At 27.1% G+C, this 12973-nt stretch overlaps 1 protein-coding gene across 2 annotated transcripts in view; it reads left to right on the top strand.

Moving 5' to 3' along the window:
* The first annotated feature begins 11888 nt into the window (after positions 1 to 11888).
* LOC121129190 (probable 4-coumarate--CoA ligase 1) overlaps positions 11889 to 12973 on the top strand; it is a 292268-nt gene continuing 291183 nt past the window's right edge. The window contains exon 1 of one of the 2 annotated variants that reach the window (XM_040724873.2): positions 11889 to 12420. The gene's annotated coding sequence lies outside the window, so the exon portion shown is untranslated. The remainder of the gene's footprint in view (positions 12421 to 12973) is intronic. The other variant, XM_071893293.1, reaches the window with a different exon arrangement.

The following is a 12973-nucleotide window of genomic DNA, read 5'->3' as shown; positions in this document are numbered from 1 at the left end:
TTTTTGACTACAAAAATTGTATTTTTATTTCTTAAAAATACAACATACGACTTGTTCAAGACAAGCCCATTTTTGTTGTTTTTTCTCTAGATATTACTCATATACGAAATTTATGGTAAAAACTTACTTCTGTAAACTAATTTAATGATAAGTAAAAAATAAAAATAAATAAACATAGAAATATTCTATGTTTTTTTTTTAAATATCAAAGTTTAGTTAATATAAAGTTACTAAAGGTAAAATTTATTCCTATTTATTTAATAACAAATAGTTAAAAAACTCAACTGTGAATGAAAATGAAATAAAAGAAGGGACTGAATTTAAACAAAAATTGTTTAACTTTTTTACTACTGATTATTTTGGTAATAGTACATCAACCAAAAAAACGAAATTATAAATTCCTTAGAACATTCATTACAATATTGTCTTAATTCAATTCCCTCTTTCTTTTCATAACTATTCTACTAAATAGAAACTTAGCCTTTATCTAGTCAATAAAAAAAGAATAAATAATAATAATAGCTAAATTTATTGATTGATTAATATCTCTGCAATGAATAAATAAGATTGTATTAATATTTAACCTTACTTAATAATGTTAGTTTTTACATTTTTTGGCACCTTTCCTATTGCATTGTTGGAAACTTCAATAAAAAAAAGGACAGTATGACCTTTTAGCTCATAAAATAATTATTGAATAAATTGTTATCGAAGGTTTTTTTCCCTGTATCTTTTTAAAGAAATTATTGAGAGATGTAATAACGATAACTACGTGATAATTAGTAACTAAACCTCATCCGTGATTTAGAATTGATAGAAATCACAATACAGATGAACGTTATCCTAAGAATGGGATATTACCGGGTTGTCAAATCAAAGGTTGTACTGGTATTAAAGTCAATTTGATGGCTTTAATGCAATAAAATCGTACTATTTCTCAATAATTTGATTTTATGAGGTATTCTTAAAAAATAATGGTATTCCAACAAAATTTCTGCTTTTGGCTTTTTGTAATATTATAATTTACTTTATTCAAATTAAATTTTGTTTAACTGTGAGAATATATCTAATATTAAATAGATAACGTTACAGCAGATTGGTAGAATTATGTAATTTGGAGGATATTTCACACTAATAGTTAATTTTCTGTGATTTTTAACTTTCTGTTTGAAATCAGCTGACAAGTATATTATAAATCATGAGAAATGATATTTAATATGGGAAAGGATCAAGAGGTTAGAAAGCAATGGGAAATCAAGATAATAATATTTATTTGCAGAATAAATTATGTATATTACGACTAAAAATAGATAGGCTAGAGAGTCTTAAAGAAGATTATTTATTAATATGTTTATCATAGTTCTCATTCTTACAATGTTTTTTATCTTAAATGTCATAGTTAAAAATAGCAAAAAATGCAATAATATATTAAATGTTATCCTATATACCCTTAATAATATCACATGTTTTTACATCTACAATATATGTAGATATTCATTCCACCATACAAATACCCTACAATTACTTATCTTATTTGAATGCATAATCCAAAGTAGGCTCAGGTAATTATTAATCTTTCAACAAATTCAAAAACACGACTAAGGAATTTAAATAGTTGCATGATTTGTAAGCAGTGAAAGAATTTCAAATACATACACCTTCTTTATATATACATGACGTCATCATGTAGTCCATATATGATTAAAACGAGTATTCAATATAAATTATATTAAGTGTGAAGAGTATTGATTCTAGGAAGAAATGAGTACGTGGACTTGAAAATTGACTTGGACTCTAGTCCGTATTTTGAAAACTTGGGATCTTACTTGAGTTATAAGAATGAAGGACTTGATATTTGACTTGAACTCAAAATCTGAGACTTGAGACTATTTTTAACAAGATGTGATACAGTTTGTTTACTGGATATATAATGAATTTCCATTCTGAACGAAAGAAAACCCTTATAACTGAAATTAACAAATGAAAAGTTATGGACTTGATAAATGCACTTGATAAAAATATAAAAGACTTGTGCTTGTGAGGAGAGGCTTGAGAATTGACTCAATTTTCAGTACCACAAACATTGGACTCTACTTGGAATTACAATAGTTGCTTAATATTGAATTGCACTGAACTAAAACAATTCAGTGTTTTTATTTTTAAAATAGAAACATATATAAATTGTTTCATTATATATATTTTTTGGGAGTAAAGGTGCTTACCGGAAAATTTAGAAGTACGAATGTGGTTGTAAATTGTGTGCATTTTGGGTATGTGAAAAAAAAATTCGAAATTTAACATGGAGACCCTGACAATTGGAAAAATATTTGATAGGAAAGAATCTTAGCTGTCATGGCCTTTTACTAAATTAGCTACTATGAGCTGTAAGATAAAGGAAATCAACATAAGCTCCACAAACAATTCATTTTTTTCCCCACACCAATATCACAGTTAATTGACTAATGGAGAGAAATATAATATATATATATATCAATAATAAACACATACCAATTCAGTTGAAACGAATAAAAACCACACAAGGAATAATAAAATAAATGTAAAAACTCGAGGACTGGAGGTTTTTCGATTTCTAAAATTGTTCCGAGGAATTAATTTGTAAAATGATTTCTTTATAAATAATTGAACAAATAAACAACTTATAAAAAACAAACGTCGCATGAATCTCAATACTTTCTCTAGTGAAGGAATTATTTAAAATTAAATTCACTTATTGTGACTTGTGCCACTTTGCTTGAGATATGGCATTACAGGGATGCCCTCTTCCTCACCATCGTCTGGAACTTTGTCACTGCTTTGTACGATATCCTCAAAATCACATTTTGACTGTCCAGCAAGAAGCTGCATTGGTGCTCTCCCAATATTTTTTGATAATACCCTGCGCCAGGACTCTGACTACTTTTTCCAGTCTTTTACTCTACCTGAAGTCGTGCTCAAATGTCCGCATCTCATTACAGTGACTAAGAGCTCATCCTGAAATCGATTTTTGATCCTCAATTATATTCTGAGGCCAAAGAGGACTTATGCTTTAACTCCCCAGCAAACAATTTGCTTCACTCCCCGTCTTTCATGAGCACTTACACTATGTACTTTTATGCTCTCTTCTCAAAAATTAAATGATAATGATAACAGCATTAAAAAAAAAAAAGACTGATTAGTCTTCCAACAATAACAAAACACATCCCCAGTAAAGATGCTTAGGATTTACAGTCCTAGATATGAAATATATGTTCCCTTAATATACAATTATTCTATATTATTTCATCTTTCTGACAACCTATCCGGTCTTCCCTACAAACTTAGATAATATGGAAGTGATAAAATTATCACAGAGTACGTAGAAAGATTTAAAAATATGTAGGTAATTACAAGTTAGGGAACGGATTCTACATATATGTAATGTTACTTGAAATATGACATTTGAATACTCGAATAAATTTATTTTTATTATCTTACAAAAGTAAGATAAAAAACCCCAAGAAGATAAATTATGTAAACTATAAATATCTAGATACTTAACAGTGAGAAAAGTTATGGGGTACATATATATAAAAGTAAAATATAGACATTTAAGATAAAACTTTCATCAAGTTAAACTTTTAAGAATAGAATCATTACGAATTCTTTAAAATATAATTAACATTTTATTATATTTATATTTAGACTTTATTGGTGTATGTCGTATTATTAAAAATAAATATTTTTGTAGGAAGCTTACCCTTTGTTTTCTGGAATTTCTTAGGCAGATTTTAACCACCACCTGCGTCATAAATAATTTGCATGAAATTGGGAAGAGGATTGATTTACAATTATTAACAAAACTTTATTATAATACTATCAGGAGTAACCTGCATTATTCAAAGTTATTTGTGAAACTATTACACTAAATTTTTCAACACCTTTCTTACTGACATGCTTAATTGGAGAAAAGTCAGTCTTTTAGAGAACTTTAGCGAAAATGAGAAGTGTCATTGGTGATATACTCGTATTAGGCAAACTCCAAATAGGGACAACTAAATCTGCTACACATGCGTCGAAACTTGTACTATTCTGCTTGAGAAGAGATGACATAAAGTTAGAAATGAAGCTGGATCAGCTCAAAAGGAAAAAGAGAAAACAAAATATAGAACTGGAATGGAAATTCTCATCTAAAAACTCTGGCTGTTTGGTTAGAACTGGACTATACTAAAGAATATGTGATATTTAATCAAATAAAAAAGAATTAAGTTTATATATAAAAAAAAAGTTTTGCGACCTCTTTACAGCAGAACAGGAAGTATCCTTGAAAGCACAAAAATAAATAATAAGACTATAAATGAATACTTTAGTTATATTTACAGTTGTTTTCCTTGTAAACAAAATAAGTACAAAATTTTGTGTAAATGCCTATGAAAAACTGTCAAATCCATTAATTATTCAGAAAATGTTATATGGAAATTATTCTCTTGAGCTCAATGTACATAGGTTTTGATAATCTGTCGCTCCTAGAAAAATGAATATACTTTATCTATATTAACTTAAACGACGATTCCTAGGTCAGATGAAGTAATTGTGCAGTACTATAATTTTTACTTATATTTAATCAGTGCAACTCCTTATCACCTATTAAAGAAACATTTAAAAAATGTAAACGGGAAAACTATTAAATCTGATCCACTCAAATAATGAAGTTGATTAAAGATTTTTTTAGAAAGGAACATATCTAATAGTGAAATAGGAAGTTATATTTATATTCCATATGAGTTTTATACAAAAATCTGTAATAAATATATGCCCTTGTTTGATAAACTGTTAAACAAAGGAAGATTTGAAAGGATTAATCATAAATTTAAAAAAAATGTCACACCTACTTGTTGTTATATTGTTATTTAGTAGATCAAATAGTCACACAGATCTAAGATATTAAGCCCACACTCAAGAACAAGTCCTCCACTGACATACAAACTTTGTTTTATTGATATAAATTTATATAAATGTTTGATTCCTACCTTGCATTTGAACCACTACTTGCAAATATTTATGTTAGAAAATAGTTTTTCATTTAAAATAAAGTATTTTTTTTTATTTCTGTCGCAAATTACTAAAAAATAATATTTATTCAATTCAAAAAAGCTGCAAAGATCAGTATCATATATTTATATAATTAGAATAAAGTTTTCAATTACCTATTATATAAGTATATAAAATAATCACTTAAAACATATTTTTTTATAACAACCTCTTTGTCGACTCCTAAAAATTTATATACTTGAACTTTCAAAGTTATCAATACTAAATTTTGAATATGAATAAACATAAACCTATATATTTACAAGCTATAAAAATACAACAGCATTCCCGCCTTCGGTTAAAACCCCCATTAATTATTGTTATATAAGCCATAGCATACGAAAATGACAATTAAAATTTTCAATTGGAAGGTTTTTGTATCAATTGTTATTTTCTTAATTTTCATCTACATAGTTATTTCATTTAGAAATATGTATGGTTTTGAATCGAAATTATACTCAAAAATGCAATTTTGTAAGAAAGGCTTTAAAGTCCTGCTATATTTGTAAAGATTTTGAAAATTTTGAAGATCATTGATTGATCATAAGTTGGCTTCAATAATGATAATAAATGTGGGTTTTAGCCGACGGGCGTACCTTTATTTTGTTGCATAGTTTAACTTTAGGACAAATAATTATCGCATTTTTGAGCAAACTGTTTTTTTCGTGGTCTTTTTTTTAAATATCTATTACATTTTACTGCTATTAATAACTAAATAAAATATCTAGAAGAATTTCATCATAACAATATAAATAAACATTTTCGTTTAAAATTAGACCACCAGAGATAGACGAATTCTTTTGTTCTTTTTTGTTATTTCAAAAATTCTATAAAATGTATATTTAACAATATTGGAAGGAAAAAGAAAAGAATTAGCAAAGATATTGAAAAAATAGACAGAAATACAAAGAAAACGATAAAAGTTATAATCAAAACTATAGTAATAGAAATTTCCACAAAATTATCTATAATTATCCTAGGGACGAAAAATAGGGATAAAATATTCACAATATGTTTTAAATTTTTCAAATGACGTTCTGATTCAGAGGGTATGAACCTCACTATGTCAGAGGCAAAGTTTCAAACATTTTCATAGACTCTTTGTATTTTGATACTAAAAGCAACATATCATGCTGTGGCATCTATTAAAATCCCTCAAAAACCTCTCAAAGTAGTTTTTTTTGGCAATATATGTCTTGGAATTTAAAAGTCCATAATAGAGTGCCTTGGTTTTTGGAGGCAAATTCCTTCTCATAAATAATCCAAAAAGAATAATGGACGATAGATAACTTGACTTTGTATTTATAATACCCTTCATATTTAAAGATACAAATAGTCAAAGTATTTCCAGACGGGGTACTCAGCGAATGCATGGATGACCGAGATAGACATTTCCACCAATTCTACATGGTTCATAAAAAGAAATACATCCTTCCAAGATCTGTAAATAAGACTTAAATTTCCACATGTGGATCTTATTATTCGTTTGATCCAGATTTGTGGGAGTTTTTATAGTCTTATAAACTTTTTGCCCACCTTAATTGGTTCTTCAAATATAATTTGTCCATATTTAAGTTTCACTTGCCTAGGTGAAGGGGCGTGACTCAGCTTTGATCTTCTTATTAACAGATATCTTTACTTCCCCTTAGAGAAGCTACTGGCATAGTGATATCCACTATGAAACTCGATTCATACACTGGAGAACATCTCCACAGAATTCTCCCCGATATAGACAATGATTCTGAGATACCACTAATATGAAGTTGTATGAAACAAAATCCACTTAAGGCCTCCTTTTTCATTTAAAACTAATTCCCCCAATTTTAGATTTGATGCCGCTTTTTATAGTACTAAAGGAATTACCTGGGCATTGTATAGGTCAATGCCTTTTTAGAGGTTAAAATGACTCCAATATTATCATTTTTATCAGATTGTCTAAGGTGACAGTCGATGTGCCATTATACAATAGAGCTTTTATTAAATTAAAATATTTATTTTGAAGAAGTTTTTTACAGCTCTCATGACATGCCTATGTTTTATAGAGTCAAAAGTTTTGGAACGGTCAACAGCGAACAAGACACCATATGATCCTCTTTTTAACTCTGTTTCAATTTAGAATAGAATATTCCATGAAATATCTGAGAGCCTCCTTCCTTTTAAAAAACCTATTGCTCAATACCAAGCTTCGTGTTCCTCTTATCAGAGGCATTGCTACCATCCTGATTTTTCCATTTATATTCCCAAAACGATGAGATAGGAACCTTTTTTTTTTTCTTTTCTTTTTTTTGCCTAAACAAAAATCTTTCCGCTAATACCATCTGGTCCACTACCTACCTTGAAATGTGGGCTCATTTATTATATTATATCTTTCTACGAAAACACGCCAAAATTCCGAATTACTCTTTTTCTTGGAACGTGATCACGCCTCCCTCCAACTATTCTCTCAAAATTATCAAAAAAGTATCTTAAAATATCATCGGTCCTCTCTAGAACTTTTCCTCCCGGTAAGATTTTTTCCACTCTCGTTAAAAGGAAAACATTCTTGTCTTTCAAGTACTTACACCGCTTGCGGGTTGTAAACCTTTTTGGTCTTTTATAATTGAAATGGATATTTCATGAATTTAATATTTTATTTTCCCTTTGTAGTAAATGAATATTGATAATATGTAGATATAAGGATCAATGAAACAATTGAATACTTTTTTTACCATTGTATACTATAACTGAGAATTCATAAAATAAAAACGTAGATGAAGAAAATACTGTAGATGATCTATTTCTTTGAAGCTAATAAATTATTAACAAGTCGTAACTTCTTTTACATCTCCCATTTTTATATTTATAGTTGGGTAGATAAATATTAAATATGTACTCATAGGATTCTTAATATGAAACCTTGAATATTAATTTAAAAATTGTTTCTTTTCTCAAAAACTAATAATGTACAATCAGGGGCATCCGCAGGACTAAAAAAAATCCAAAGATTTGAAAAACTAAATTTCAAATATTAATTTTTTTCGAAAAAAATTTAAAAAATCTATATCTATTCTCAAAAAATTAATTTTTTCCTTTTTTTAAAACATCCACAGCTTTTCCCCGTTTGGGAGGGGCTATAGCTCCTACCGCCTACCCCCTAAAGACGCCCCTGACTATATCAAAAAAATGGACTCTGGAAGTATATATTAACACTCGTGTGTTCCTTAATTTTCATGCACGCAAGTGTTAAAATGCGTGAGCGGGCTGTTGGTCGAAAACATTTTTGCCGAAGGAAAAAGATAGACTCAGGTTAACTTATTAGATAAAGAATATTCAAAAGACTTTCCAGTCTCTGCGATTAGTTGTTGCCTCTTCACGAGATATTTGGACGCCTGTCACTATAAACAACTCATATCTGCGAAAACCTTCCAAATTCGTCATGTTCAATTTTTTAACTGATGAATAAACAAAATGCTCAAAGGATGTCCAAATGGGGCATGGTATACTTTTTGAGAGCAGTAATAATTGTTTTTAGTTCTGAGTGACTGATCCTTTCTTTTTCAATTAGTGTCAGTGAGGACCATATTATCTGACAGTTTTTGAAAAAAAATATACCTTCTAGGAAGAAAAATTTATTTCTTGTTTCAAGATTAATCAAGTCCTAGGCAATATTCTTCAAATATAAATTTCTTCATATATATCTTTGACCAATCAATTATTGGTGATCTTGAGTCATTTTTTATTAATAATATTTTAGAAAGTTACTTAAGAAACTATCTTTTTTTTCTAAGATTGTATCCGATATAATAATTATGAATTTAATTTGTAACTTTATTAACTTTTTTTAAATGTTTCTCTGACAGGTCAGATGGAGTTGCACTGATGGAAAAATAATAGTATTAAAATTACTCCATCTGACTAAGGAAGTGGTTTTGGAGAACATATACATATGACGTATATTTTCTTCTTAAGGAGCGAGTGAGTATCGAACCTACCCAAATTGAGCTCAATGAATAATTTATCCCGAGTGTGTTGTTCATTGAACTACGTTGCTTTCACCTGATCCCAATACCTTTTGGCGAAAAATAAATATTGGATCGAAAATTGAACAATTTGATGAAATTTAATTCAAGTTAAAAACCTATATATAGGTTTTTAATATATACTGTCGACATAAAAAGCTCATATTTAGTCTATGTTGGAATATCCATTAATATTTCATTGATTTCATTTATATCTCTTGAAATTTGTATAACATGAAATATCGTTTCTTATAACTGCGTCAAAATTTCTCTTCAGGGAATTTTTGTGAATCAGCAAAAATTAAATTACAAAAAAGTATATATATTTTTACTTTTAATATTAAGCATTATTTAGGAGAAGTAAATAAATTGCAAGTCTGAAAAATATTAATAAGCGGCATTTATCAAAAATTAAAGTTGAACCCCGATTTTTGAGCAGTGAGACTACACGAAGGTCAATAAACAAAAGTTTGTTTGTCCTTATATCCATCTGTATGTTTGTTTTCTAGGGATAATTCATTTTTAGCAATTATTATCTTTTTATTTTGGGGAAAATAATATCTAAGCATTGAGTCACTACGTAGGTTCATGAAATACAGAGAATAGTAACACAAAGATCTTGCTATGGAGTTATTTTCTTTGTCAATTAATCAAAGAGTGTCTGTTCGTTGATACTTAAAAACTCCGAACAATTCTAGGTACTACCGTTCCTACATGATAATTTACAAATTTACATAGAAGGTGGATAATATGTATGTATATTACAAGGATATCTAAGTCTCTGTAGTAGACAAACAACCCAAGAAATTAATGGTTTTGCTATAAATCAAAGGTTTTGACATCTTTTTTGTAGACTTTTTTTAAACAAATATACATTTTAAAGCTAATTTAATGTTTCATATCTTCCCATGTTTAACCATTTCAATGAGTTCTTAACTTTGATGGATCTCTTAGGATCTAAAATAATTTGTTGGCTGTCCCTAATTCAGCGAAAATTCATTTTTAAGAGCTTAATAAGACATACAATTTTTTTAATAAAAAAATAAAGGAATAACCTGAAATAATCCGAAAATGCTCAACTTCTTGTTTGCATAATATTTTGTGGTTTTTTTTTCTAAGTAATTCCTAGAATGTGATTAAATATATATTATACAGTTTTTTAACAGATATTTATAGGTATTATAAGGGGTATATAGGTTTTTTAACGCTTTAATTAATAAATAACAATAATATAAAAACAATTTGAGTACTTTATATTTGCATTTATTTTCAATTTTTATTTTTCATTCTTTTTAAATTTAATATAAACTGAAAGGAAACTTTTCATTATGTTTATTTAAAAATGGCGCAGTAAAGGGTTAAATATGAGTGTATATATACATAACAAATTAAAAGAAAAAATCTAATTATAAAGTCCCAAAATCTTTTTTCTTTCAGTTTTCTCAAAAGCAAAGATTTTCAAACTTTATTTTTTGACGCAAAATCCATTTATTTGGAATTAGAAAATATTTAGGCAATTATTTTGTAATTAAAAGGCAACTAATGAGATTGATGAGTTTATACCTGATATAGTTCCTAGTTTAATAACTAATCTTTCGTTCGTTTTTACTAAAAACATCATTACAAGTATTTGATAACCATGATCAGATGGTATAAATGGAGTATGTAGATTGGCCTAAAAATGAAGGGAAAGTTTGTCATATATGTTAAAGTTTGCGTAACTAATATGACTTCATTCGTCTCAAATAATCATACATTTAATTTTTCATTTAAAAATACCATTGTTTCTATAATGTTTCATTAAAAGGGCGATGCGCAACATTTACACATTCATCACAAATATCATAATTCTTTATTTTTTCATCAAAAGTAACTTTATTATGAAAATACACTATTTTCTGGTTTATTTTGCATAAAATAGCAACTTTTACTTCTATAATTAGTTAATTTAGTTGAATATTAACTTTGTATATTATAAGTTAATCTGACAACTGTTTACAACAAAATGCTTATCATTTTCAGATGTTAGCACATTATCTTAATAAATATTTAATGGAAATGCATATTTGATTAATGTATATAATAATAATTGATCATAAAATGAATGAATCATATAAACAACTTTGTATCTTGATCCATTTAATCCCTTTACTTTATTTAAAAAGTGTTTTAAATCTTGTTAATATATTTGATGTTGTACTTTGCCCTAAATAAGTAGCGTGAGAAATGTGTTTGTCTGTTTTTTTTTAGCGAGATAAGGGATTCTATAATGAAGATGTAATTAGGGGTTCTTCAAGATTTTTTGACCATTTTGATAAAAGTTTTTTTATATAAAAAGCAAATGAGACAATTAACCTTTTTAAAAATTTTAAAAAAATTCCATAATTCCCGGCGTCACTGGACTAAATAGACTACTTATGTATAACATTTGATGAATTTTATTGAACATTCTTTGAATACGATCTGAATTTATGATGTGTATTTAGAGAAAGAAACAATATTTCTTAATAAAAAGATAGTTTAATTTTTTTTTTTTTTTAGTGTATTGCTCTGTGAAATAATATTAAATGAAAATTTATGCAAGTAAAAGTTTTTATTTTAAACATAATTAATCGAAAAAAGAGTCTCCATGATTATTATTCCATGATTGTATATATAATCCAAACTCTCTGATATTTAATAGTATATTTATGCTTCTTTGTAACTCTTTTAAAAGTCGCAACTTTCCCGTCTGAAAACAAAAGCAAGAACATTTTTAACTTATAATTACATATAAGTATATATCTATATAAAAAGCCAAGTGCTTTCTTCTTTCTCATTTCCAGTCAAAGAAGTTGAGGAAGATTAAACTCTTTATCATGATTCTGTTTCTTTTTTACCTGTGTCTGCCAAAAAATAAAAAAAAATGTATATGATATTAAAGTTTTTAATTAAGGTGCAGCTTTCTTTTCCCCAAAAAGTGAAAAAAATGATTCAAATTTTATAATATACATTTAAAAAAATCAAATTAATTAAAAAAAAGAACCATTTTAAAAAAATGAATCAGTAATTTGATTTTAATATAATTCATTTATTCATTTAATAAGTACCTTAGAGGACTTTCTAAAAAGATCGTCTCACAAACTTCTTGTTTTTATTATTTTTTGTTATTATTGCACCTTTTTTTAATTTTTAAGCGTACGAATCATTTTATTATTAATGTATAGAAAAATTATTCATAATTTCTTAGGAATTATTCCAAAGCAGATCTAAGATTGTGAGTGATTTTTTTCTTTCTTTTTCTTTGATAAATATTCTTTTAAAAGTGACAACCTTTTGAGGAATAACTTGATTGTATTGTCTTCTTCTTTTTAAGGTAAACCCATTGTTTGCTTATTTTTTTTTATTATTATTTATTTTTTGGTTATTCAATGGAAAAACTTTTATATATACTCCTATATATAAGTTGTTAAGCCTTTTGTAGTATTTAAATTATTTTTAACAATGCCTTCCATTGGATTTTTATGTTGTTCTATCTGCTGCTTCATTAAATATTAAAATATGTTTAATCTAAATGAAGGATACATTAAATCATAACTCGTTGTTCAAAAAAGACAATTAACCTGACATCTCTAGATTCATGGTATATATTTGAAATTCAAATGTTTTGATAGTTAATTGTCTGATTTCTTACAGTCTACATAAAGACAACATAATATATTAACAGCATTGAATGTGAAATCTATTTTCCGATTATTGAAATCAAATCAAATTATTGATTTCTAAGACATAAACTAGCCAAAAGAGTGGGGATATATATATATATATTGTACCTTGGTACAACTATATCTTTAATTATCATTAATTTTAATTTTTGGAGATATTAAATACAATATTTTGCAATATGATTATAAAATCGTTAAGCAATG

This window comes from Lepeophtheirus salmonis, chromosome 14 (assembly GCF_016086655.4).
Source record: "Lepeophtheirus salmonis chromosome 14, UVic_Lsal_1.4, whole genome shotgun sequence".
Taxonomy (NCBI): Eukaryota; Metazoa; Arthropoda; class Copepoda; order Siphonostomatoida; family Caligidae; genus Lepeophtheirus; species Lepeophtheirus salmonis.
This window is presented reverse-complemented; position numbering and strand designations above follow the sequence as displayed.